The 25,034-nt window shown below is 38.3% G+C and overlaps 1 protein-coding gene across 2 annotated transcripts in view; it reads right to left on the reverse strand.

Moving 5' to 3' along the window:
• BNC2 (basonuclin zinc finger protein 2) overlaps window positions 1-25,034 on the reverse strand; it is a 323,429-nt gene that overhangs the window by 167,883 nt on the left and 130,512 nt on the right. The window lies entirely within an intron of this gene.

Genomic DNA, 25,034 nt, shown 5'->3' on the forward strand with positions numbered 1-25,034 from the left:
CAACCAAGGGAATATTTATGGGGCATTATGTCTCTCTGAAGCAAGTTTTTTTGTGTGTTTTCCACAAATAGTAAGGCATTTTCAGAATGAAGAGCCATATTAATAGAGCAATATCTTTACAAAATGTTGTATGGAAAACATTTTCCAAAACCTGTTTTTTGAGTGAAGTGTTTGACATTATATGAATTTTCATAACTCATGAGTTTCAAAAGTTATTTTATTTAACTTTAACAACTGTAAAATGCTGTGATTCTTAAGCAGAGGGACTTCTTCTATTAACAACCTGCATAATCCTTTTACAACAAAACAAACCAACTCTGACTTGGTGATACAGTGCTTCCATGACACATATTATGGTTAAGTGTCAGCCTTTTAGCAGAAATGCAGACAGATCTAGATAATTTACAGTTTATACTACAAAGCAGAATTAATCTCTATTAAGATCAACACTTTTTTCTTGGAAAGCTGCATACAGCGTGAAAGAGATTTCAAATTAAAATAATAACTAAATTGTAGCAGTAATGAAAATTAGCAAATCTTTTAAAACAAAGCAATTCCCTAACAGCCTATCATTATAACCTCTCTCTACTCCTTTCTTCATTTATCCTTTTGGAACTTCTTAATCTATTGACTACATTAAATTTCTATTTCAAGTAAAATATAAGTGCTTACTGTCACACAGTCCTTTTCTCTCTTTTCTATAAAGCATCTTAAACATTAGAGGTACTAAACACTGTCCAAGTTATTAGATAGTCAGAAGACCAATAGCATTGTGTTTAAAGATGGGGTTTTAAATAATTATAGGATGAATTAAGATATCCAGATTGAGTTTTATGCTCTCTAAACTACCACAGCAAAAGCATGATCATTCACTGACCAAAGCATGATGGCACCTGGTGATGTCTGATGTCAGAACACAGAGTTGTATTAGAATTTGGCTGAAGGAGATAACTATAGTTAGATGAAGGCCTCTCTGTATCTTCACAGCTACCAAACCAGGTATACCTGTCAGAGTCAAATTTGTGACTCCTTAACCTTTTCCGTAGGAAAAGCATTCCTTACTATTGAGTTCTGTTCATCATTGAATGAATGAGGGTGTTGGGGTTGGGGAGGGGAACAGAAAGGTATTTAAGAGGAGAGAAATAATATCAGTAAAACAGTGAACCCTTGAAAACACATCACATAACTCTGCTGCACTGAAATACATTGTAATAAAATGCAAAAGAATGCTTAAAGTCAACTCAAATATTTCCCAGAAATGTGGTCATGTTTTTACATGTACAATATGCCTGGGTCATTTTACTATACCAACACAAATAATTACAATTCTATTAAAACGTTCCTGCCTGTGATTAGTGCAAAGTGGGCTTGTTTCCCACTCCCCTCACCAGGCCCATAAAAAAAAAATGCCAGCATGTTTTCTTTGTGAGAAGTAGCAGTGGCTTTTTTTTCCCCTTATATATTTCTGTAGACAGTTCTTGGATTCTCGAACGATTAAGTAGAATTAATGTCTCTTGAATGTTGAGGCACTGGAAAAAAATCGAATTCTCTGTCACAGGGAATGTGGTGCAGAACTGCTACCGTGGACCTCTGGAGGGAGAGACGGGAGCTGTTTCGGCAGGCTTGGGTTTCTCTCTGTTTATGTGAAACGGACATTGGCATATCTTGCCTGGACTTTTCCTGTGGGGTTCATATGGTAGGCAGGGTGGGGAATAGTTGTCTGAGCCATACCAAGGTCAGCCTGCTAGAGCTGACAGTTTCTGTCTCTGTACAAAGAAAAGAATCAATACTTTTGGACTACGGCTGTGCCCTCAGTGTAAAACAACAAACATGCAGCGTCTGACATGTTTCTAGGTGATTTGTGGCAGAACCTCTTGTCTGATCTGTATCCAGGAGCTGCTGTGTTACTGCTCTGTGCTTTTCTTCTCTCTCTCGCCCCCCCCAGCTCTGTGATGTCTAATACTTTACTCAGGTACAGAGGCGTGTGTTCTACCCTACAGCTACTTGTCACTCAATAAATCACACCTACAAGCACAGTCTGCACATAGTGATCTGGGCTTTAACAAAGGATCAGAGGGACAAAGTGCAGGCAAGATACTGTAATTATAACAAAAATAAAACATTCAGTGGGTTGTAGTGAAGACACGGGCTCCCAGGCGCTAATAAAATGTTATTAGAATTGCAGTTTTGTTTCAGTGCTTCAGCTTCCATTTTTAACAAATTTTCCGTCTTAGATTTCTCTTGTTCATTGTCTTTCCAAGCTAAAACACAAACTTGGGGGAGATGACCTATTTTATGTTAGGATCTGGTCCTGGGTAACAGAATGACTCTGTGTTCTACTTTGTGAGTCACTGTCACCTACAGTCAGTGCCAGTATTCCTTCCTCAACTGAGGAAGAACTGAGTCCTTTATCTCAGTTTTTGTGCCACACAGTCTAGAAGAAGTGTAAATCTGATCCACAAGTAAAACCAGCATAATGAAACAGCTATCTGAACATAATTTGAACACAATTATTTGAACATCTTGAACCAACCAAGGTTCATATAGTATACGTTGGTTTTGACTGACAGTATAATTTGCGTAGAAACATCTACTCAGTAAAACTTTAACATACATCATGCAGCTATATTTGCCCTGGAAGAAGTTTTACACCTGGCCTTTTCTTCCAGATAAATGACTTTCCAGAAGTTCACCTGTTAGCCAACCTGTATATGGTGGCAATGGTCAGTTATCACCCATCCCAAGTATTCTAAACACACCCAGTCATGTTAACCTAGCTATTTCAGTCAAATCAAACACCCTGTAATGGAAGGTGATTCCCCACCATGTAGGTTTTGAACCACCCTGATGAGGAGATGTGGGTTAGAGGAGCTCTATGCTGCTTTCTCATTGAGTCAGGAACCAACAGGCCACATTCCCTCAGCCATGTACTTCAACAGCAGGGGATCAATAATTGTGGTTTAACAACAGGGAGCCACCAATCATCATATGAATGATTAAAATGTGTCTGCCTGCACAGTGCTTTTCAGACTGGCTGGGCCCCAAGATCAGAGCCTGTAGGCTGGATTTAGCACTGCAGGATGAGATCTGATTGGGAAGGAGCACAGGATAAGGGGGAAGGAAAAAGAATCACAGGTTAGGCAAACTCTGCGGCAAATGCTTCCAATTCATACTGGTCTTGGATAAGTGATATCACCACATCTGCTCTACGCATTACCCACCTTGGACTTTCCCACCATTTTGAATGGTGGCAAGCTTCCACATATATCCTTTTGCTGGTCCTCATTAAATCAGCAACTCACTATTCACAGGAAGAAGGAGCAGCTTTGCTTGCATGTTTTAATGAACAAAGACTTATTTAAGCACAGTCATTACAAATGAAAGTCATGTTGATGAGCTTGCAAAGGGTCAGCACTTTCTGACTGGGAACAACTGACCTTCTGCCCATACCATACTTGCTGATTTCTCCCTCTGAGGAAAGCAAAGGACTATCACACTTGCTTGCCCACACACAACAGAAATGATGTCACTCTCCCAAAACACCAATATTTTCTTGAAGCACCTACTATTACTGACCTTAAGACCACCCCTGAATAAACACTGGGTGGGGGGGGGAGAAAAAAAAAAAGCACTCCACAGAAAACAATGTTAGAAACTTAACAACGGTCCTAAAACTGCTGAACATTTACTGCTGGCCTGAATAACTCCAGATGGTCCAAAGAGAATATCACTTTTTGATCCTTTAACTTAATACTCAAAACCACAATTAGAGCCCTGAATGTCAAACTCCTAATGATTCGCTTACTCTTCAAAATTCTGGCTAACTGGCTCCACACTACGACCCTTTCAACAACGGATCCAATTCTTTCCTCAAGCTTTGTGAATCTGTACACAATTGGAACTGTCTACTGGGAAACAACTGTGTTTGCCATATGGTTGTCCTCCAAATAAACAAACAAAAATAATCCAAAACAAGAATTCTCACATTCTTTTTCTCTAGTTGTCATAAAGTCCCATGGAAGTCATAAGTATGATACTTCACAAAGAATATACCCAAATAGCCCACATGATGATTTTCATTGAAGTAGATGGAACTCACTGGTTGCAAATTAAATCCAACAAGAAACTTTTCTCTCTTGGTCTCCTTAACTATTAATGCATAGCTTTTGCTCTTCAGAAAGCAAACCCTATGTCAAAAAAAGAAAAAAGGTTTTCCATGATTTGTCCAAAACATTCATGGTCTTCCTAGGAATCAAGCCATTTTACAGATTGAAATCACCAATTCTTCTTTCACATTTCAAGTCACCCAATACCAATGCTCCAGAACCAAAATTCAACTTCAGGGGAATGTGAGGTGGTAGAGACTTGCAGCAGAAATGTGCGTCACAAAATGTGCAATAAGAATATGACAGCACTTTGTACAATGCCTCTAACTTCAAAAAGGCCTTACACTGGCTTTTCAAAACATGCCACCAGGAATGCTGCAAATTCAACTTAAATTTCATACCAGACTAAACTGGTATGATTTTGAGCAAACACTTGCACAAGCAAATGGAGACATATCCAACCCATAACCTTTTTTCATGCATGTTGTTCCACAACATACTGTTCCTCTATAACTAACACCAGTGATCTCTGGTAGATAGTAAACCAAAACATAAAATTACAGAGTACTGTAATTCTGCTTCCAGAAAATATCTGGATCCATCTTTATTGTCACATTTTATATCTGAAATCTAACTATAAAAAAATGCAAAGTTTAACATGTTCCAGTACAGTCATACTGGTTCCATAAGGAAGGATAGGATTAAGAGGTAATTCTTCTCAAGGCAATTAATTGGGAGTTATGCTTAACTCAACTGCCTCCCAATCTGCTTCAATTCTTTTTCCACCTTTCCCATAGCCTAAGAAAATATTTTCCCTCTTAAGGCGTTTCTCCAAATTCACATTTTTATACACTGCCAGCATTGATGTATGGTGGGCACCCTCTGTATAACTTTAAAACTATTTTAAGAGAATTGCTCTAGAAGAGGAAGGAGATATATGTTTAAATTAATCATGTTATAATAGCACAGTAGACTATAGCTCAAAACTCTTTAATAGCACTAGTGTTCTTTTATGAAATTCATCATCATTTCAGAGCTTTCCTATTCTTATATGCAATATACAATTTTGATACATATTTTTGGCAAATTTGCTATGGCATATTTCTTGTTGTACCTTGTTTTACATATCCAGGCTTCAATACTGTGAATTTAAAAATATATCTTTAACTTCATACACCTGTGTAACTGTACACATCTCAAGGGTCTGTGCATTCACATTATGAAGGGTTGTCTATACTAAGGGCCTTAGTATCCTGACTGAATAATGCTTCATAGAAATGCAACAATATGGGTGTATTTTTAGTATGCAGAAAACTTAATTAGTATAGATTAATTGTATCACTGGGTAACCTCTTAACTACTATGGATTTCGCTTCACTTTATTATCTACTTCATGGATATATGATTCCACTTTTCAGAAGTAGGAGATTCACATTTCTTATACATATTTATTTTTCTTTTATTGGATTTTATTTTAAGAAATATATTATCTCACTACAGTGTACTTGGACACTTGCATCATGAGATGTACTTCTGCTTTTGGGCTCTTATATGTACATGGTACTCTAATTTTCTTCTCAATTCTCTGTTTTCTTTCCTTCCAGTAGTTTTGGCACCTCCTTGATCCTTCTCATGTCGGTTGCTGAAAATCCCTCTCTTTCTCTCCTCTCACCCCCCACCCCTCCTTCTCTTAATGTGTGTGTGTGTCTATGCCATGTCATAGGGACTTATCTCCTATTATCTGTAAGTACAAATACATTAAGAAGGAAGGAGTATTATTAGCAGATCTCAAAATGTAAGGAAAGAATTACACACACGATATTATTAACAGATTATTTGTGAGTTTCTGTGCTATAGTGATAAACTGTACACAAAAACATGGCAGCAAAGTAGGTAATGAAAGTACATATCTTCCTAATATCATAGGCAACCTTTCTTCCTGAACAAGACAAGTCACCTACCCCAAGCAGATTCCTCAAAACTATTTTCAGCAATGACTTTCCACAGCCCTGCTTTTTTTAAAAACCAAAAGTTCCTCAAATTGTGCACTGTAGGTACCAATATTCACTACACCAGACGTAATGCATTTTTATAATCTCCAACTTGCTAAATTCGTACAGATTATAGGTATTATTAAATTACAAAATTCTAAAGGTACTTCAGATTGAGTAATTACAGTGTCTGTCATATGCACAAACCAAGTTGCACAGGCTCAAAGAGACAATAATTCAATCAGGTCATGTACCCAGTCTCCAGAGTACATACAGAAACGACCTGTAAAAGACTTCATCATGACATTAAGAGAACTGGAGCTTTGTAAAATTGTCACAACCAGATGAGAACAAAATTGACATTTAAAAAAAAAAAAACAACAAAACAAACCAGTAGAAGTATCTATTTCAAGCAACAAATCTTCAGAAAACTATTTTATCTGGGCTGCATAGCTTTGCTTACGTTTGTCTAACGTGATAATGATTTTCAGTTTTAGAGGTGAAAAGTGCATCATTGCTCCTTTGAGAAACATAACCTTTAGCAAGCAAGCACTAGGGAAGCTAGGGAGTGAAGAAGTTTCTAGTGACTATTAGCAAAAGGACACATAATGGACTTGCTATCCCATGTAATTTTAGACAAATTATGAGTTTTTACTCAAAGAAACTGACATGTAAAATTATCTTATCCTATTAAATCTTGCCATTATTGTTGCTGGAAAGTTGGGTTATGCTGTGATCATTACAGCTAGCTTTTTGCCTGCTGGTCTGAGCCAAGTCTGTGCCCTGCTGTGGAATGCACTACAAAGGCCTACGAAAAGAGGATTCGAGTCTTCCAGTTGCTGATTAGGGTCTCTGATATATCACATCTATTTTCAAAAAGGAAAAGACTACAAAATCTGCACTTTCTATGTTTATAACTAAAGTGAAAAGAATCTGACACTAAGTTGTTGGCTACAAAAATAATCCAAGTGCATCTGCAAGAACTATTGTAACAGTCATATACACAGATACACATACATACACATATATATATATATTTAATCCAGAACACAATTGGCTTACCACTGCAGGACATAAAATCTAGTTTTGTGTTTACACTGAACCTCTGATTGGAACTTGGATAGAGCTACTGTTGCTAGTTGGAATAAAATGTGTGCTGTAATACTGTTGACATTACTCATGTTGGACAGATTGTAACATAAATATACATTTTGCTACAGCTAGAAATATGGTTTTGATAGATTCTCAGATTTTAAATTGATTGTAACTCAGAGAAGGTCTCTGCCAAAATGAGTTGATATTTCACAAGCATGTGAATGAAAAATAGATGACAATGGATCAAATCTGGATCTGAATAACTTGACCTAGTGGTTTATGGTATTGTAATTTCTCTCCAACCTCTCCCACAATTTTCATAAAAAGGAAAATATCTCAGGCTGTGCTGAGGGGATTAGAATTAGTCATGGTATCAACATGTTAAGATCTTTTAAAACACTTGCAGACTATCAGCTATTCATGAACCACATTTCACATTTTTAGATCACGATGTAATTATGAGGTGTACAAAATTTCATATATTGACTGGGTTGGTAAATAGAGTGAGTCAATATTACTAGACAAAGGATGGCAGAGAACAGGATACAAATTAAACATTAAGATATAGAGTTCACTTTTTCAACCTCAAAAGTCAACTATTTTCAAAATAAACCTAAACTTCCATCTCTTCTCCCCACAGTACACTTAGAGTTACTAAGTGTCTTATTGCCCATAAGTGTACCTCAGATTCTTTTTTGCCTTCAGTAGCATCTGTGCTCTTGCCTACAAAGTTGCATCACGAGGCTCTGATCCCATTTTGCTATGCCTTGTTACCAGTATTTGGTTCCACTGATAGACTCAGTTATCTGATAAAAAGCTCTCCCAGATGCTTAATAGATTTCAGTGTAACTAACAGAAACCCAAACCCCTCATACTACTATCAACCACCTAAGAAACCTCCAAAAAGGGTAACATAATTCAGTCTCATACAATTGAACTGCATTACCTCCTCTTCAGTTTCCTTCCTCAACACTTGCTTGGTTGGCCACCTTCTACATGCCACCAGAAATTTCTAAGTAATGTGCAAAGCAAAATGAAAATTGAATTAAGCACATGAAATTTTAGCTAGCATAGATTCTGTCTTCCTCCACTCCTTCTTTGAAGTTCTCTTCTTATTTTTGGATCAGTGAGCATGCAGTTCCTGATACATCATCACAAATGGTTGGCATGGAGATTTATGGTACTTGCAACATCCCACTCTGGGATCGCTTCACTGTAAAAATAGGATTTGTTCTGTGTTTGTACAGTGACCAGAATCCTGGCCCATGGCTAGAGCTTCTATGCACCACTGCAATGCAAATAATGAACAGAGTCATAACAATAAAGAGAAATAATTTTTTAAAAAAGTAGTTGAGTCTTGTTTCTGCACTAGTGCTCCCAGTTAGTCAAGCTGGCAACATCATCTAGCACTGTCATTTTTTTCCAGTTTTGGACACTCTGAGCTCCTCCTCGTTACTCCTTGCACAATGTAGAAAAGAGCAGGGAGAGTACTGCGTGGTTTCTACAGCTATACAAGTGAATACAGCATTAAAGAATTTAGCTTCACCCTAAGGCCCTCCGCCTTAATCTTTGATCTTGTTTCATCTGCTTATCCAATGTCTCTTACCTGGTAATTTATGAAAATAAATACATAAATAAGAAGTATTCCACTATGGAATCAATAAAATAAGCAACAAAAAATAAACCGCAAAAAAATCATGTTGCCTCACCCCCACTGTAATTCATGAAGCATGTTTACATAATTCCATCTTCAAAGTCAGACATTTGCAAAATTTAGCAGCTATCACCTACCTCTTAAATGCAAAATCACATGTAGAACCCTCTCAGCCAGCTACAATACGACCCCAAAAGCATGCCCTAGTAGCACATCCTGGGATATATACCAGTCTCCAGCACTGGCTGCTATCACTACTTGCAAAAAAAGAGCTGGACTTGATGATCCTTATGGGTCCCTTCCAACTTGAGATATTCTGTGATTATATGAAGGGAAAAGCTAGTCCTCAGACATTCCTGCTTAAGTATGTCTTTGCCCTTTCCTGATGGCAACCTACAATTCCCAGAAGGATGGACAGATAGAGCATGGTTGCTGCCACAGTGTGGCAGGACAACAGCCATCTATCTCTTCAGACACTAATTTCTGGCACACATCCATCCTGGGTCACCTGCTCCCTCAAACCTCCCTTCTAGGCAAGAAAGCACACCCATATGTGTGAGAAAGAATACCTAAGTAACAGAACTTGAGCATCATACAAATTAAGGATCTACATCTATTTAACTTTGAAAACACATTAAAAAAATGAAAATCATGCAGAAAAGAGTGGATTCAAGGCAAAGGAAGTGACTGATGTGGGCAAAGGATAGAAAAGAGAAGCAATAATTCTTTTTTTCCTTCATTTGCCACTCCTTTTTAAAGAAAATTATTATATTCAAGATCTAGCAGTGATATCTATCCCATTATTTGTATGATTTTTATCACAGATCTAACAAAAAATGAGCAGTCTCAGTGTATGCAAAACACTTTGCCAACACCATGGCTTTCCAGTCCATGCAGTTCCAGTTTTCCACTATAAACTTCTGCCCCACTTGAAAGATTCCTATTTTGGTAAAGGCAGAATAACAGTTGGCCTGACTAACTTCTATAAAACAAATCAAATCTAAGTCAGATTTGTGCAGGGCTCAACTGTGACTGAAAATTTTGTATTTAGTATCATTGCCACGCTTAAGGCCTTTCAACAAAAATCCAGATACAATGCTAGAATGAATTTGTACCCTTATCATAATGTGGTCTTATTATCCTTTTTTTTTTCTCACTAAGAAAACATCAAACAAATAATTTATGGAAAACTTGTTCAAAAAACTTCAGCAAGTACTGATTCATAAACACAGGAATGAGATATACTCTTAACAATTAATAAGGATAGTGCTGAGAGATCACTACTGTAAAGTTGCTTTCTTTAGGAAAATCTAGAGGCAGATGCAACAGAATCTTCAAAAGGAAATGCTTAACTTTTTTTTTTTTACATTAGATTTTTTTTTTTTTAATTAGCATTAGGCCAGCCATTTTTTCTTTCTTAGCACAGAATAAATCTAGAATTACCACTTCACCTTGACACATATGGAGTTCTATTGCATCAGTTCATTCTAAACTGGAATAAATCAGGCGTAATTCAAGGATAAGTCTAAGAATGCTCTGCCACATCAGACACTAATTGCTCAATTCATAAAAATAATATTTGTAAGTGAATCACACAGGTTTTGTGCTACCTGATGATGCCATAGAAGGAAGCCTGCTTCAAACCAGTTCCCCCCAAAAAATACATACACTTGGCAGCAAAACATTGGAAGGATGTAACACAAATGATGCATACAATGATCTGGAAAAGAAGTTATGCTGCTTTTTCTCTGCTAGCTGCCACTGAAATGGAACTCAGAATAGTCTTACTTTTTATCTATTTAATAGGAATTAAATGCTATTGGCCTGCTTTTCATAACTGCTTTGTTTCCAAAATGTCCCTGAAATCAGTGGAAGCTGCAGGTGCCCCATGTATTTGGACACCCAGAACACATGTTATTCCATCAGCTCTCTGATCCAAAGTTAGGCCCCAATCCTTCCAGCGCTCCAAGCTGGTAATTCAGTTAGTGCAAGTGTTGGTGCCAAATGTAGAGCAGTTCCGTGGACCTGTCAATTGCTTAAATGCATGTATTTCAGTTTCTACTTTATTGTTTTTCCAGTGATAAAACAACACTATCACCAACTAATGCAGCAGTCAAGGGAAGTTTCTCGCCTAACTTAACACTGGTTTTACGATAAGTAGCTAAAAAAATGGTTTGTTTGAACATCAAAGAACATCTCTTTGGTTTACATAAGGAATATCTAATAAAACTTCACATGCAAGTGAAATATTTTTGTATCAAAACAGCACAACACAGCAGTGCCCACAAGTAGTGAGCTGCATTTATAATGAACTTTGCTGTGCCTTGAGAAAGCAATATCTGGAGGGTATTTGTACTTAATGAGGCAAGGGACAATGGGTTAAAAGAATACAATTCCCATCCTAGGAAAGAAAAAAAAATTAAACTGTATATGGGAGTCAAGCATGTAGCTCTTATACACAGAAGTCTGAGCAACTTCTTTTAGAGTTCTGTTATGAGAATTGACAAACAAAAGGACCCTAACAGATGACAAAAATATAGTGAGAAATCTTGTTCCATAATCACAGTATTTCTGCTATTACGTCATGAATCTCACAGAACAGCTTTACAAAACAAAGTAAATTGACCTAAATGTGCATTTATCTTCAACGCAGAAAGTGGGCTCAGTTTACATCTCTGAACATTTTTCAGCTTAATATATGATTTCAGAAGGATGGGATGTCTTGTATATTCCTGCAAGAGAAAACAAGGTCCTTAAAATCCTATTTTATAAATATTAAAGCAACTGGAACAGTTTGCATTTCACTGCAGCTAGCAGACTAACGTTTATATTCATCTAGTACAGCCACCCTCGCCTCTCGTTCTTAGGGTTTACTTTTACACTTAGGCTGCTAAGTTTTAGCAATGTCTGCAGCACTATCTGTTCACTCTGTAGTTCTTAATATTGTTCTTTCCCACACCTCCTCCACCCTGTCATAGTTTAACCCAATTATTTAACTAATCTAAAGCAAACACACACAGAGAGTGTTCCTCAGAAATATCTCTCGGTGTATATTAGCCCAAAGAAACTAGTCTACAAGACACAAAGCTTTTATTTATTCATTTTCTAGTGACATTACTGCAGAATTGTTTCTTCACAGCTTCCAGCAGGATATAAACAAATGTAGCTGATGCATGATAGGGATTAGGCAGAAGGAAACTGAAAGTCTAGGCAGACAGAGTGTAAATTGCAGGGGTTGCAAAAGCCTTAAAAAAAAAGAAGTCTTCCTTTTAAAAGGATGGGGAGAAAGTTCCAGTATTGCAGATAGAGCAGGAACAACTAAAACCAGAAGTCCTCATCTTGTTTTCCACAACTAGACATGTACATGCCACATACATACTGCAAAAACTTTTAAAGTATATTCAAGGTGAGGTAACCTATGCTACAGTCACTAATGCACTCCAGGGAGAAAATGTTTTTCATTCAGAAATAGTGATAACATTTTGACTCTCCAAACTCAATCTTTTCAAATTCACTGGCCTGCAGTTCAGCACACACAGGGATGTTAAAACCCCTTAACCTGACATGCACCAGTTTTCCATCTGACATGTAATCTCAACTGGGATAAGTGTTCAGCACCTCCAGGACACAGGCTGTGTCCACCTGGTCTCCTCGCAGGGCTCGGGCATTCACTTTGCGACTCCTGCTCCCACCTGCTTTCTCAACAGCTCCCTGGTGCTCCAGAGAATGCTCTGATATGAACATGAGTTCACTGATAACCACAGCATCGATTTCTTCATTTCAGTCAGAAGGAAGCACTAGTACAAAACTTACTGTTAAATTTAAAAGTGTTTTGGATCAAAGTTTTTTATATATATATATGACCGTTATTGCAAGTTTTTCCTTCATATTTGTATACAAAAATAAACAGGTCCTTTACCTACAGGGTATGCACTGAGAAGGAAAAGCCTTGAAAGGCTGATACACTACTAAGACTGGTGACCCTTACACTGTCTTTCCTATGACCCAATATAATTTTGCACCACCTGCTGTACCATTGCATCCTATTTGGGCACCATCAAACAAGATAAAAGAAGTGACTTACACAGAATACATCTACTTGTAGTGATGAAAATAGTTTTAAAGTCCAAAAGAATAATGGATTTTTTTTAAAAAAGGACTCTTTTCTGATGACTATTTTAGAGTGTCAGCCCCTTAAAGGCAAGTGGAAGAATTAATACAGGATGCCAGCCATACCTCTATTAATACCTAAAGGCATCCACTGGGAATTAAAGTACTCTGTCTTTAGGTGCTGAGGCACACTTAATTCCAAATGGGAACTGAGCAAGGAAAACTGCAAGTCCATGAACAGGCAATTGGACAAAAGTTAGCACAATTCTAGGGGCTGACCATAACATTTTCTCAGAAAGGCAAAAGAAATACACAGATATTTTTCCACGCTGTTTTCTGGTCACAGGAAGAAAACCCAACAATATCTTGCTGGCACCTGGCAGAATTTAAAGTAGCCTTGCAGCCGCACTACTGTGAGCAGTCTACCTGCTCTCTGGGAACAGCAGTACATACACTGTTGATAGCCAAAGCACAGGCTGTAACCTCTGGCTCTGTGTCCTACCTGCAGCTAGAGGCTTGCAGTGTTATTCCATATGCCAAAAGAAGTGGCTGGGCTAAATACGTAACTTCTGGAAACTTCTTTACTTTGGACATGCCTACGACCGCCACTTTCCACTGTTTCTGCTTACTAGATCACTAGCTGGCAAAAGTCAGGTTGTGTTTGCCTGTTAAGGTTAGAAACAAGTGAGTTTGCACCTAACACCTGTTCAAAGTAATTTGACTTTGTACAGCCACTTTCTCTGCAACTTTGTGAACACTGGTAATTCTTTTATTTGAGCAATGTCCAAGCAAAAAGCAAATTGAGGCACTTGACCCAATGCGTCTCTTTTTTTTCCCCACCAGTTCAAGATTATCTATTTCCCTACATCCCTGATACCCTGAGCAGAGTAATTTCTTCATTTTAGAAAATAGCTGATACATGGATATGAAAATCTCATGTCGATAAATGCCCCTTCTCCCTTCAACAAAATAAAACCAACAAAATTTCAAAAGGATCTCTATATATAGGAGGCCTAACCACTTATTTGTGAATATCTCTGCCTTGGTCCACTTCCAAAGTTAGCAGACTGGTAGGTATAAAAAACAGATAAACTGAGCTAACACTTGTAGGCAAAAGCTCTGTTTACCAGATAGGCTGTTTTGAAACCACACAGCAAGCTTCACAAATCCTGCACCAAACCACCCTTTGCTTCATCCATCATCATTGGGTGTGATCTTGAGCAAAACTTTATCAAAGTAACATGCTATTTTCCTGCATGCTGATTTTACAAAACTCACTCTCTGAATGTTGTTCTACATGATGTCATCACACTGTAACTCACTTCATTTACAGTATCTGTTTCACTTCTACTCACAAGCTAATATAACTCATTTCTTTTTTTTTTTTTTTTTTAACTGTGCACAGGCTGCTAGACACATGTGCACAGCAAATGGAATCTGAACTTAGCTTAACAGCCTCATTTATTCCTGATGGTTTAAATTATTTCATCACAATTAATGACACCCCCTCAGCTTCCTGTGCAGTGCTGCCAGATGTTCAGAGACCACAAAGCCACTCTCTTCTTTGACGGCTAGTGACAAGTCGTCCTCTGAAGGACGTTCCCTCAGTGCACGGGCTGGATGACACCTCCATTGCTTAGCACCTCTCTACCTCCCTGGGTAACCATGGTGAGAGAAGAAGGAAGACATGAGAAACCAGTCAGTGCATTAGTAAGGACAAATTAAGTGAAGCGTTTTGAACTTGAAGGATCTCATCTCCTCCTACTGGAGTTTCAAGCCTGATTGTCTCAAGAAAAAGACAGACAACTGTTTGTCTTGACCTTCAAGGTGTTAAGTTTTCTATGTTTCTTTCTGAAACAACCTGGCCTTTCTTTAGAGGGCAAAAGAAAAAAGAATAAAGGAGAAATTAAAATGGTAACCACATGGGCAATAAACTCTTACCTACAATGTTATCTCACTATCCCGTCATCTTCAAAAGCAGAATGCAAAACTCCCTGAATCTTAGAAAAGTTTCACTCACATTCAGCTTATTTTTGGGGTTTTAATTTGCTCTGTGAACAAAAGCTGAAGATTTTCCCTTACAGTGTTCCTTTCACAAGATTCCGGTATTTTTCTCTACAGGAGGAACCTAGACACCCTACATGGAGGGGTTGGGGGGGGGAAGTGAAATTGTGAGTCCAGACAATGAAAATATGGCTTCATCTCTTAAAAGGCATTGGTGGAAAGGGTAACAACTGTGCAACTACAACCCTGGAATAAGAAAATGGCAAGTGTCTTGCATTTTTAAGATTAAAACCCAAGCACCTCTGTTCCTGAAATTCCATCCACTTTTTTGAGCACATATGGCAGACATTCTATCAACATTTTTTTTTTTTAATTTAAAAAAATGCTGATCTGCGTCAGGGACTGAAGGACTGCTCAGTTTGCCAAAAGCATAGTATTAAAACAGAAAGGCCACCTGTGTTAGCCCACCCGATAGGAAGGTCAGGAGCTGGAAAGTCTGTCTGTCTCTCTGTCTCTCTCTCCCTTTTTTTTTTTTTTTGGTTAAACATACTTAAAGGCAGACTTGCAAGGGAAAAAATATCCCCCATCAATACAAATTCTACATAGCAGTGCCAGGAAAGCTTTGTACATGAGTCTGATTATGTGTGTGGCCACTCCAGAATGATTTCTGTTAAGATAAAAACTAGTTCCTCACTTATTAAAAGTTCCTTTGAAGGAAGGTCTCTTCAGAATTTTCCTAAAAATCCAGTAGCAGGTCTGGAGGAAAGTGAGAAGTAACATATCATCTACAATCTGTCATAGGCTTGTTTTTTCACCTATTTTTTAAAAAGTGTTTTTAAAACTTCCACAGTGCAGAAGTCATCACTGATATTCTTTTAGTTGCTCATTACAATCACTTTAACAGATGACCCTGTAAAATGTAATGCTTTGTTTTCAGCATCAGAAGGAGGAGAGATTCATATAATGTGACAATGACAGGAACTCCTGAGCAGTCTCAAACTTAAATTACCTTTTCCATATATACATGCATATATATGTCTGTATAAGTTTATATATCAAATACACAGCAACAAATAAAACAAACTTACCTAGATGCATACAAATAAAAAAAGTCCAACCTACTCTGAAATGCACTGAGATTTATGGAGAGTCACATGGATCTCATTCTGTTGTCTCTGAATGTTTTATTGGGGGGAGTAGAAGAGCTGAATAAACTTTAAACTCTCATGTAGGGATGTATTGCTTGTGTGTCCCTGGCAGATGTGGAAAGGAGATGAAATGGGCAAGGGAGAATCGAATATCCCATCACTGCAGGTTTGCGAAGGGGAAAGAGCACTGCAAAGATCTCACATCTGGCAATCATTTGTCAATAGCTGGAAAGAGAACGGCAGGAAACTTTCTGGCTCTTGTGGAAGATGAAAAGACTAAAAACATGTGTCACACATGCACAGTGCTGGTACAATGACTACTACATTTATTCCTCCCCCCCTTTTTTTAATTTAATGATCTTCAGATATACTTTACTCCGTGGTCAAAATCATGCAGTCACTTGACTTGTTAAAGCTGCAGTGTATGTACATTTTTCAAATAAACCCCAGGGCTGATGTTAGAAAATCAAAATCATTCAAGCGTAGGCTGCCTGGTACTTTGGGCAGGAATCCTTGTGGTTTAGTCAATAAACAGAATCTAAATGAAAGACACCACAGTAACTAGACAGTAATGTTTTGAACAGTTCTTAACCCAAAAAAAGGAGAGACACAGAGAAACAGAGGCGACCAAGTGGCCAGATACAATGCTACCAAGTCCACAGAGATCACTCTACTGCATACAGCATCTGCGTTTGAGCACAAGGTCATTTGCTGTTTCTAAAAGAGAAAGTACTTTTATTTAGGGCTATTTTTTTATGGTTCTTCTGCACTTCTGTGTCTGGTTTTGGTTTTGTTTGGGGTTTTTCCCTGCCTTTTTTTTTCTACAGCGATTCTGTTTACCCTGAAGAAATATCTGCTAAATAAAAAATATAAAGATCACTTTTTCCCTTCTGAGCCACAATGCCAGATTTTACAGTGTAACAAACAAGTATCATACTGTACAATATTGTGAACACTTCCACAGAAAGAGTCATTACAACCTACAAAAATTGAATAGGTTTGTATTCACTGGTACAACTGATGGCCCTTCACAGCTAGCTTTCAATTCATTCTGATGCTGCTTTTAAGACGAAGCTGCTGCGCAGGAGCACATCTTGTCCCTGTGATGCTGCAAGTAAATGCTGCAAGTTGTTTAATCTGGCAAAATCACAGTAGCCTGTCAAATTATAACAGGAACAATATCTCCTCCAAACAAGTCTGATCATGGTTAATTACAACGCAGACCAGAGAGCAGCCACAATTATTCATTATTACAGGAAGCACCTTATTTAAATTTTATGGAAATTTGCACTTGCATTCCAGCATGCCTGGGAAAAAAAACAAGGGGGGGGGGGAGGGGAAAGAACCCCACTCACACAAGGAAAGGCCTCAAACATCTGGAGCATCTCAAGATAGCACATATAATCTGGGAGTGAAACGCTGTCTTGATACTTACATCAAGACATCGCAACAGTGGTATTTAGTGAGTCCAACCAGCATGCAAAATTGTTTTCAAGTAACTCTTTTTAGTTTAATCATAGGAGTTGTAAACACCAGCAATATATGTATTTTAACTGGAAAATTAAAAACAAACAAACAAAACCAAACAAACGAACAACACCAAAAAACCCCACAAACACCAAACAAACCCACAACCCTATTGCTATAAAGATATAGATAGGTAGACAGACAGATGGACACACAGATACATGTATCTGTATGTCTGCGTACAAAGACATGTATGTGTGCAGTGTTGCACAAGTTGCACCCATCCTTTACGTTGAGGACAGTGATTCTCCTTGACATGCTCCGCAGTGTAACAAGGTTCTGAACTTGCAGACAGGGAGAAAGGAGGGGCGGAGGGGTGGAGCTGCTTTAGGGTGGTCCATCAGTACCAGCACATCAATAAGAGCATGTCATTAAGTCTCATTGGCATAAGCAAGTTTAGCAGGGTGCCAGGGAAGAAAATGCTTCCACACATATGGGTGTGGGCAGGGAAACACACTTTCCTGTGCACCAGGTCACAGGACTTTTTCCTTTTTTTTGCATTCCATGTGTGTAACTGAAGTAATTCTGCTGATTCAGCTTTCTTTCAATTTTCCTCTGCCAATCAGCTTTACATCAGATGCTGGCTTTACCCATCCCATTTATGCTTTGAGCTATCTCACTCTGACTACAATTGAGAGTATAGGCTTCAGAGTGTAAATTTACATGAATCATTATTCTTGGTAATATGGGCAGATTCAGAAACAGGTTTAACATTGCTCTAATATTGCGAGATCACAAAAGATCACAAAATATAACCCCAGGGATGAGTTAGCTCAGAAAATCGTTTCCCAAAACATCAAAAAAGGCAATTTCACCTCAGATCATTCCACAGATCCAGTTTACAGTAGAGCCCTGTAAACAGTGGCAATGGGAAGGTGGGGTGAATGAGCAAATATGTTAAACCACACAGGAGTTAGGATGGAGAAAGAGTGTTCCTGCTATCAGAGAAACTGAATTCTGAAAAATTCAGAGAATAAGGGAATAAAGCATTAGAAACAATACATCACACTGAGAAGTTCTGCATCACAAGTATATGGACCTAGAAATGGAACACACATTTTCAGCTGGTAGATCCCCCTAACTAGCTGTCCATAAAGTCACAGAAAACACTAAGGGACGAGTAACAGTGACAATGTTCAACACTTAAAAAAAGCTTTCCATCTTTAAGACACTGTCTAAACATTAACAAACTACTGTTCCACCAGATACGTGCTGAAAAGACAGCAGAGTTACTATTTAAGCTGGAAGTGAACTTTAAAGACCATTGTGAGCTTGCCACTCTGATTGCACTTCAGAATTGTGGTTGGTTTTATATGTTAATAAAACATTATATATGCACACATACCCATTGGCCACCATTGCATCATCTCTAAGCTTTCCTTAGCCACCAAGGAAAACAAATAATGCCTGGAATGTACTCACTAGGTATATATATATATCTATGTGCACATGCATATATATCTGTAAGCATGGACTCTTTATGGTCTGTCTCAGGTCCATTATGAACAACCTTTCTCTTTATCTCTGCTTGGGCAACAGAGAGAGGGCAGCTAACTAAATATATGACCATTAGTTGTTGTGGGGTTTATTTCCTATTTTTCTTTTTTTTTTTTTTTCCCCCAAAATGTCAAATAGAAAGGGAAAAGAGAGGGCTGGACAAAACCTATCCTTTAAAATCTGTCCATTTCTGTATCAAGGGAAGCATTCATACCTATTTCCATGCTGGAAACATCTAGTTATTTTTAGTGGAAACAATGGCAGTTTCCAGCAGTTGCAGAACCAACTCACAATATTCATGAGGCAACATCAACATATACAGAGAAAATAAGGTTCTGGGCCACTGCTCTTACTTCTAACCCAGTCAGCACTACCAGCTCTAATTCTGCTTGAGAGAACCTTCCAAATATCCCCCGCGAATCCTCTCTGTTGAATCAAACAACAAAATAGAGAGATTCCACCAAAATTCAAATTATGTGTGTCTCAAATTCATACTTTCCTTATTATCATCTTGAGTCGTCTTTTAAAATTATTGTTGGAGTTCTCTGCACTGCAAGTTCCATGCAGTGATAGTAGAGCTAAGATGCACATGAATCCAGGCAATGAAAACATCTTGAGTGACCCCGGAGCAGTTAGTTCTGCCTTCCAGTGGCAGAATAAGTTACCTTACTTTGCTCTTGAGAAAAGCAGCCCACACAGAGCTTTGTGAACCTGCAGCTGGGCTGCTTTTGCCATGCAAGCTAATTTGGATCATTCTGCTACAAGGCGTACTACTACACAGAGAAACTGAAACACCTTGCATTATTCAAGCTGCTTTCAAATAAAAAAATGCCAGTGACCAAGAGCTCCTGGCTGCTAAAACAAAACTGATGGCTGTCTCCATTTTTTAATGGTTGACCTGTCCTAATTCTAAGCACAAAACTACACAGGAAACAAGTTATATTCACAAAGCTGGTGTGTCGCATGCTTTTTCGCCTCACAAAATCAATGCCATGTGGACCTGTTTCTTCACTATATGCTCTGCATAAACACTACTGTGCAGGTATGCTTTTACCATAAAAGTAGTGCCAACCAAAAGATAACTACTAACTACACTGTGGCTTAAATATCAAATTAATATTCCTCATCTATAGACCATTTTGTTCATACTCTTTTTTTCTCTCTTAAATGCTTCAGCTTTGTAAGTACGTTTCCTATTAATGTAGCATGAAACTTGTAGTATAAGGGATTTCTCACCTATTGCCTGGATCATGTCACTCCCTTCTTTGATGTGGAAGGTAAAGGAAGCTGATTCAAGTCCAGGCTCTTCATCCTAAACTTCAAGGCTCTGAACAACTCTGCTTCTGGCTACATTTCTGTTCCCCATCATATTCCTTTCATTCTGCTCCCTGAAGCCCATAGCCTTCCTCCTCCCTTGCCTATTTAGCCAGCTTTTCAGACTTTCTTCCACATCCTTTTTCACACCTGGGCAGTTGCTCTCACCGCATTCTACTTGTTCTTTAAAACAACTAATTTCTTCTGTGAAGCACAGAAACCTTAAGCCACCTAGGAAAGTCATATCTGTCCTACTATTAAGTGTCAATCACAATTCTCAGAGAGACAGTCATCTTAGGGCCAAAGTGTTTCACAACTGGATCGTTCCAAACATCTGTTTAGGTTGTGAGTGTTTACAGGAGGGGCTCATCTAATATAGCTTGTTCATATACTGCTAGGTATACTACTAACCTTAAATAAAACACACTTTTAACGTCATTATTAACAGTTTAAAACCCTTTCCTACAAACAAATCTTTCTGTCATTGGCTGCTAATACACATATACACTTTTTTGCGGCAAGAATTTAAATAATTTCAAATGTAAAGGATGTCTTCGCAGGCTAATATTTATGCTGTGGCATTCCCAAAAACTGATAAGACAGGATGTTTAGGATATTCAAGAGATTTAGAATCAAATCTATGAGCAAGATATAACAATCTTCTACCCTCACCAGCAGGACTATCAAGCAGAATTCACAAGAGAAAAAAACGATGACCTGAACAAAATATTAGTCCCATCTGGAAGGAGAAAGTTGAAATACCACAGATAGATTGGGAAGTCCTTACTCTGGAAAATGAAGTCGGAACAGACTTCTATTGAAACATTAAGCCTTAAAAAGAAAAAAAAAATCCTCAAGGTAGGAAAACCTTTTTTCTCACTGCCATTGTTTGTCAAATATCAACCACGTAAGGCACCTATTGTGTCCAAAGAAGATAAAGGTCTGGAAGACTAACATGAAAAGAAAATTTACACTGTGAAACTGAAGGGACAATTTCTTCGGGCAACCTCCCTCTGCACTCCTATGTAGTGATATTTTATTTGGAGCTCACAGGCCTAGAAAAATGAGTGTGTCTTTAGGAAGGCACCTGAAAAAGGATGATGTCTTAATCAGATTAGTAGACTTTCTATGGCAGAGATGGACACTAAGACTACACAGAGATGGCAATAGAGGACGGACGTAAAGGCATTCCAGAGCTATCACAACCAAATGAAAGCAGAAATGCAATTTGATAAGAAGGCTAAAACATAGTACCAGGTCCTATCTGAATGTTTATGCTTTCTCTATGTAAACCATTAGTTTACACTGAACTCTTAACCTCAGATGGACTAAAAGGGAGTAGTGACCTGACACACAGTTGCGGTATTCCAGCATTATAAGTCAGCTGCCTTTGTGATGGACTGGAAGTTATACGGCACAATGTGACTGTTCAAATACCTGGCCTCTCCAGCATCTATGCCACTTCACAGCTCCCAGAAAAATCCATTTCAAAACTCATTTAAATGGATAGAGAACCTACACTTCACATTAAAGTCCTTTCATTTTGGGCAGCCTAGCTATTGAAATCCAATAATATATCCAAAGAATGGAGAGTCACAGTGTGTGAAACTTTGTAGTATCCCACCATCAAGCACAATGTGGCAACCACAACTGAGCCCCTTAATCTAGCAGAAGTATTCACTTTCCAGAAAACTACTGCACAGGCAAAATTTCATGTTTGAAATGAAGTATTCATAGGACTTAAATTCCCTCACAGAATATTAAAAAAGAAGTATATTTCCCAAGACTTCAGAAACAGATTTATTAGGTCTACTATCTACTCTAAAAGCTAAAGTTAGTTGTTTTCTTTTTTCTAAATGAGCGACAGACTTTTACACCATTTTTTCCTATCTAATCAATAACCACAACCTCAGAGTCACAAGTTATGTGCTCCTCATAACAAGACCATTGTGTTTTTAGCATAATCACTAGCTCCTGTGCTTTGGCATCCCATGGTCACTTCGATCTGTAACATGACATAGGTTTAGTCCTGTGTCTTAAAGCTCAGGTTATTTTGGTTACCGTAATGTGCACTTTTACAGCCACTGTCTAGTTCAGCACACTCTGAACTACAAGGGACCAAAATACTGCAGTCAAGAACAGTCACCGTCTCCAGGATGCAGACTAATATTGTACCATTGTTCTCAATTTCCAATTTAGACCTGTATCTAATTCAAAATTACCACCCTAGTTTTCAAATTTCTTCATGGAGGCAGAAAGACTTAACAAAGTACCTCCATATCTGAATTTCCAGTGGATCTGAATGCACACCCATGACTCATTTTGACAATGCATTTGAATGCCCTGCAGCTCCCAAGTAACACAGTCTCAGTCCTCACTTCTCTTATCGTTCTTTTTTATTTCCACTTGCTCTGTTCCATGTATGTGAGACTTTCTCCATTACCCTTTTTCAAGCCATTAAGTCAACTTTCTTCAGCTCTCACCTTTTGCTTTCCTATTCAGCGTGGCCAGCTCAAACCTCAGTGACTTTTCATTTTCCATTACTGCATCTTTCTGTTCTTCCTTAACTAAAGTATCCTACATAAATTGGCTCACACCTCTCTGCATTTATAGTCCAGCTTTTCTTTCTCCTCTGCTTCAAGGATTCTCATGCTGCTTAAGAGCAAAGACAACACCTTAAAAGACAAAATGCTATGTGGATCACTTCTCCTCCCACTTATGCTCATGTGGAGCACCTCCCTTCCCACCTGCATTTACTGAACATCCCACAGTGATCGTGTATATGGAAAACTATGAGCAGGAAAATGTTCATGCAATTCAGCAGCAGAAAGCAAAGAAAGCCACCACCACAAAACTAGTCAGCTCTCCATAAGCCACCAAGTGCTTCATAGAACACCAAAAATGAATGACTGTGAGCCGTTCTTCATCCCATTGCACCATCTTGCTCTTCTACTCGTGAGTATCACTTTAATTTTTCAAAACAATACACATAGTGATATAGAACAAAGTAACTTCAGGATCCGTTTCCCACCTTAGCTCTCCAAACTCCCCGGACTCCCTCCACTCCTAATCATTATATGCAATGATTCATTATATTAAGGCTCGAATTAGACCTGAATTTTCCAAAATGGCCCCTGATATCTGCAGAACTGCAGGGTAGCAGATGGCAAGTTTTGCATCAGTGTTTGGTATATTAAAAGTTGAGGACTATATTGATTTTAACTATAAAAATTAACAATATAACCAGCATTATATTTCAAGCACTAGGGAAGGGAAGAAGGTGGAGACAGTACTCTGAATGCTAGCAGATACCTGTACACACAGAAGCTCCCTGAACACATTTTAAGTCACACAAAACAAGTCAGAGCAAGTTTATCTCTCAGGAATTAAAAAACATTCTCTGATAATTTTAATACAGAAATGTACACGACAATCTGTTTTGTCATCTATATTCCCAAGTGGTAAAAATACTAAAACCAGGTAGAGAACAACTATAATTATCCAAGCAGTTAGTGTCTTTCACTTCATGAATTCTAATATTATCCAGGTTTGTGAACCTCGTTTGACTGATGGGAGAATAAATGGAATTAAACCTGTTATTACTCCTGTTATTACTTTTATTTAAAACAAAATTTGTACCTGACTTGTCTTTTTTCTTTGGTTTTTTGTTGGGCTTTTTTGTTTGCTTTTGGTTTTGGTGTTTGAGGGTTTTTTTTGTGGTGTACACGGCAGGCAGTGTATGAGGATTCAAACACTTTGGACCCTGTATGTTATGCAAATTCATAGTTTGAGATTGTTTGATACTGTGCTGACTGCTACTAAAATTTTGAAATAATGTTCAAGCTTTAATGATTGGATGGCATTTATCTGACACAAAGCTAAAATTCTTTCTGTCAAAAATGCAGACATGAATGAAAAGGGTCTTTAAAGTGTCCCTCTCTGATCCCTGGGGCATAGCAGTGCTGAGAGCAGAGCTACTGTGCAGTATCTCTCTCAAAGGAATAACAACTCTGTGTGAAGGAGCTATTTACAACTTGCTTTGTGTATCATCAGCAGAAATAAAAGATAGAACAACAAGCATAAAGGCTTTTCCCCATCTACCCCTGCTGACCTTTATCCTTCCCACCCCCCACCAGGAAATCAGGGGAGGAGGGAGCAGGGGGCACAGCTTTTTATGTCAACAGGGGGCTTTGAGGAGCTACAGGAAAAATATCTGCCCAATCCTTCGCTCCTCCCCGCGTCACACAGATGTGGACGCACATGTACATTCTGATTTTCCATACCAAGTCTGTCCAGGGGCGACAAGGACCTGACCGAGGAATAAATTAGGAGTGATGTTCTTCTGACTAGGAGTTGAAATGATAGGCTAAAGGGAGAGAAGCAGCGACAAGAAGTAAAAGCGAAAGACACTTCAATGACCGGTGCAGCTCATGGAAAATGCCCAGAGTCAGTTGCCTCTTCTAAATAATAATAAGACTCAGAGGGCCTTTTGAGGCCTATGCTAGTGACCATCAAGGAAAGTTTAAGAGTAAGGAATTTGAACAGGTCATAGGGAAAATCTGCAACTGGCAGAGTACCAGTCGGAAGA

The sequence above is a fragment of the Caloenas nicobarica genome, chromosome Z (assembly GCF_036013445.1).
Source record: "Caloenas nicobarica isolate bCalNic1 chromosome Z, bCalNic1.hap1, whole genome shotgun sequence".
Lineage (NCBI taxonomy): Eukaryota > Metazoa > Chordata > Aves > Columbiformes > Columbidae > Caloenas > Caloenas nicobarica.